Source organism: Trichechus manatus, unplaced genomic scaffold, assembly GCF_000243295.1.
Source record: "Trichechus manatus latirostris isolate Lorelei unplaced genomic scaffold, TriManLat1.0 scaffold00212, whole genome shotgun sequence".
Classification (NCBI taxonomy): domain Eukaryota; kingdom Metazoa; phylum Chordata; class Mammalia; order Sirenia; family Trichechidae; genus Trichechus; species Trichechus manatus.
In genome coordinates, this window is record NW_004444148.1 from 3,437,894 (window position 1) to 3,442,889 (window position 4,996).

Genomic DNA, 4,996 nt, shown 5'->3' on the forward strand with positions numbered 1-4,996 from the left:
CAAAAAAAAAGGACAGACTTACTGGCCTGACAGAGACTGGAGGAACCCTTGAGAGTATGGCCTCCAGACACCCTGCTAACTTAGAACTGAAGCCAGTCCTGAAGTCCACCTTTCAGCCAAAGGTGAGACAGGCCTGTAAATTCAAAGGCGTCAGTTCTTCTTCATCCTCCTTATTTATCGTCCAGCTTTCACATGCAAATGAAGCCATTGAAAATACCATGGCTTGGGTCAGGTGCACCATAGCCTTCAAGGTGACATCTTTGCTTTTCAACACTTAAAAGAGGTCTTTTGCAGGAGATTTGCCCACTTTAATACATCTTTTGATTTGACTGCTGCTTCCATGGGTGTTGATTGTGGATCGAAATAAAATGAAATCTTCGACAACTTCAATCTTTTCTCTGTTTATCACGACGTTGCTTATTGGTCCACTTGTAAGGATTTTTGTTTTCTTCATGTTGAAGTGTAATCCATACTGAAGGCTGTGGTCTTTGGTCTTCATCAGTAAGTGCTTCAAGTCCTCTTCACTTTCAACAAGCAAGGTTGTGTCCTCTGCATAAAGCAGGTTGTTAATGAGTCTTCCTCCAATCCTGATGCCCCCTTCGTCTTCATATACTCCAGCTTCTTGGATTATTTGCTCAGCATACAGATTGAATGATATGATGAAAGGATGCAACCCTGACACACAACTTTCCTGATTTTAAACCATGCAATATCCTCTAGTTCTGTTGGAATGACTGCCTCTTGATCTATGTACAGGCTCCTCATGAGCACAGTTAAGTGTTCTGGAATTCCCATTCTTTGTAATATTATCCATAATTTGTTACGATCCACACAGTTGAATGCCTTTGCATAGTCAATAAAACACAGGTAAACATCTTTCTGGTATTCTCTGCTTTCAGCCAGGATCAATCTGACATCAAGTATGATATCCCTGGTTCCATGTTCTCTTCTGAATCCAGCTTGAATTTCTGGCAGTTCCCTGTCGATATACTGCTGCAGCTGCTGTTGAATGATCTTCAGCAAAATTTTACTTGTGTGTGATTTTAATGATATTGTTCAATAATTTCTGCATTTGGTTGGATCATCTTTCTTGGGAATAGACATAAATACGTATCTCTTCCAGTCAGTTTGGTCAGGTAGCTGTCTTCCAAATTTCTTGGCACAGATGAGTGAGGACTTCTAGTGCTGCATCTGTTTGTTGAAGTATCTCAACTGGCCTTCTGTCAATTCCTGGAGGCTTGTTTTTTGCCTATGCCTTCACTGCAGCTTGGACCTCTTCCTTCAGTACCATCAGTTCCTGATCATAGGTCACCTCCTGAAATGCTTGAACATTGACCAATTCTTTTTGGTATGGTGACTCTGTGTATTCCTTTCATCTTCTTTTGGAAACAGCTTCCTGCACTGTTTAATATTTTCCCAGTTCAATTCTTCAGTATTGCAACTCGAGGTTTGAGTTTTTTCTTTAACTCTTTAATCTTGAGAAATGCCTGTGTTTTTCGCTTTTGGTTTTCTATCTCCAGGTCTTTGCACATGTCATTATAATACTTTATTTTGTCTTCTCGAGCCGCCCATTGAAATCTTCTGTTCAGCTCTTTTATTTCATCATTTCTTCCATTTGCTTTAGCTACTCTACATTCAAGAGCAAGTGTCAGAGTCTCTTCTGACATCCATTTTGGTCTTTTCTTTCTTTCTGTCCTTTTAATGACTTCTTGCTTTCTTCATGTATGATGTCCTTGATGTCATCCCACAACTGGTCTGGTCTTTGGTTATTAATGTTCAACGTGTCAAGTCTATTCTTGAGATGGCTTCTAAATTCAGGTGGGATGTATTCAAGGTCATACTTTGGCTCTCGTGGACTCATTCTAATTTTCTTCAGTTTCAACTTGAACTTGCATCTGAGTAATTTGTGATCTATTCCACAGTTGATAAGTGGCCTTGTTCTGACTGATAATATTGAACTTTTCATCATCTCTTTCCACAGATGTAGTTGAGTTAATTCCTGTGTATTTCATCTGGTGAGGTACAAGTGTATAGTCACCGTTTATGTAGGTGAAAAAAGGTATTTCCAATGAAGAAGTTGTTGGTCTTGGCAAAATTCTATCATGCCATCTCCAGCATTGTTTCTGTCACCAAGGCCGTATTTTCCAATTACCAATCCTTCTTCCTTGTTTCCAACTTTTGCATGCCCATCACCAGTAATTATCAATTCATCCTGATTGCATGTTTGATCAATTTCAGACTACAGAAGTTGGTAAAAATCTTCAATTTCTTCATCTTTGGCCTTAGTGGGTGGTGCGTAAATTTGAATAATGGTCGTATTAACTGGTCTTCCTTGTAGGCGTATGAGTGTTAGCCTATCACTGACTGCATTGTACTTCAGGATGGATCTTGAAATGTTCTTTTTGACAATGAATGCAATGCCATTCCTCTTCAAGTTGTCATTCCTGGCATAGTAGACCATATGATTGTCTGATTCAAAATGGCTAGTATCAGTCCATTTCAGCTGACTAATGCCTTGGATATCGATGTTTATGCATTCCATTTCATTTTTGACGATTTCCAATTTTCCCAGATTCGTACTTCATACATTCCATGTTCTGATTATTAATGGATGTTTGCAGCTGTTTCTTCTCATTTTGAGTCATGCCACATAAGCAAATGAAGGTATGGAAAGCTTGACTTCATCCATGTCATTAAGGTCAAGTCTACTTTGAGGAGGCAGATCTTCCCCAGTAGTCTTTTGAGTGCCTTCCAACCTGACGGGCTCATCTTTGGGCACTATATCAGACAATGTTCTGGTGCTATTCATAATGTTTTCTCTGGCTAATTCTTTTCAGAAGTAGACAGCCGGTTCCTTCTACTTAGTCTATCTTCGTCTGGAAGCTCAGCTGAAACCTGTCCACCATGGGTGACCCTGCTGGTATTTGAATACCGGTGCATGGCTTCCAGCATCTCAGCAACACACAAGCCCCCACAGTACGACAGACTGACAGACGTATGAGGATATTAGAAGACTAGACAACAAAAAAAGAAGCCAGAAGGGTTGCTGTGTTCAAACTCGCGTTGACAAAGAATATTGGATATATTGTAGAATGCTGAAAGAACAAACAAATTGATTTTAGAAGAAAAACAACTAGAATGTTCCTTAGAAGGGAGGATGGCAAGACCTCAGCTCGCTTACTTTGGATACATCATCAGGAGAAACCAGTTGTTAGAAAAGGATATCATGGTAAGGTAGAGCTTCTGCAAAAATGAAGGAAACCTTCAATGAGATGGATTGACACAATAGTCACAACAGTGGACTCAAACATAGCAACAATCATGAAAATGACACAGGACCAGGCAACATTTCATTCAGTTATATATCATGAGTTGGAGCCTACTCAAGAGCAACTAACAAAAACAATAAACTAAGTCTCAAACTTCCTTAAACGTTTTAAAAATAAGATAGATCTTTTTCTTGTAAATAATTGTTTTTTAGAAAAAGTTTCCATTGACATAAAAAATTATTCATAAGAGACAAGTTTGGAGTGGAAGAAGTTTGAAAAATGACTTTATTTACAAAAATGGGGAAAACCACGTTTCACCTTCTGTCTTTTTATCCTATAACAGTAAATGCAAATGTCAGAACTTTGAAAATGTTTTATACCACTTGAAGATAAGTCAAATAAAGCATATTTGAAAATAATATGGATTAAAATTAGGTGCTGAGACACTATAGTAACATAAAAATCTGAGTCTTAAAAATTTTGTTTTTGGAGATGAGCATAAGCATAGGAAAGTTTCTATTAGGATTGGACTCAAAATATCTACTCCTAATTAAACAGATACTCAAGAACATTATTGGCATTCTTGGAAAAAATTTGCCCACATTTCTTTGTGTTGGAAAAAGAAACAGTAAATGTAAAATTAACTTCAATTAATTCTGCTTATCCCAGAATTTTGCTTTAAATTTGAATGTTGAAATAACATAAAGACTAAATTTTAATAGAAATGTTAGATGTCATACAATGTCATAGAAACATTAACTCCCCCACACTGAATCTGTATAATATCTTTGATCACAGATTAGGTGATAAAAATTCATGCTTAAGCTCTATTATCTTTGCAAAACATGTGAGTTAGGGGTGTTGTGAGGACCTTAATTTTTGCACTTTCTGACTGTCTTACTGCATTAATGTAGTTTTTCAAAATGTTTACGAAAGTGGAGCTTTAAGAAAATATTTTGAGGACAGGACATATAACAAAAGGGAAGCACAGGAGAGAAGCTGTTAGTAGCAGGGGTACACACTACTCTGTGTGCTTCTGAATGAGGCTGCTGCTGCTGCTGCTGCTGCTGATGGGGGAAACAACTGGAACCCAAGTGACTTTGACCAGTTAATAGACCCCAAAACGCGGAAGAGACTCTTATTCCTCGTAAAAAAAAACAAAAAAACAAAACCATTGTTGTCGAGTCCGTTCCTGACTCATAGAGACCCTATAAGACAGAGTAGAACTGTTCCATAGGGTTTCCAAGGAGCACCTGGTGGATTTGAGCTGCCAACCTTTTGGTTAGCAACCAAATTCTTAACCGCTACGCCACCAGGGTTTCCTATCCCTTGTTAGCAGTTGGCAAATTTATAACACATGACTCTAAATGCAGAGAAAAAGGAAAAATTTGAATTAGATGCAGGAAAGAAGGTAATTTCTTCAAGCTGTTGAAGTACACTGATTGTGTCTCTTGTGGTGAGAAAGAGGATGTACTCTAGAAAATAAACAACTTGTGAAAAGTTAGCAAGAAAAAAAAAATCAAGACCAAAAAACTTACCTCCTACATCAAATATTTCAGTTATGGTACCAAAAAGGAAAACCAGAAGTACTTCAGCCCTAGGATGTGTATACTTTTAAAGTGTTGTACCATATTGTTTCATTCACTGACCTCTTTTACTTATTCAAAATTGTTTGTAAACACTTAATTCACATGCTGCAATTCAAAACATATGCCACTGGAGATCAC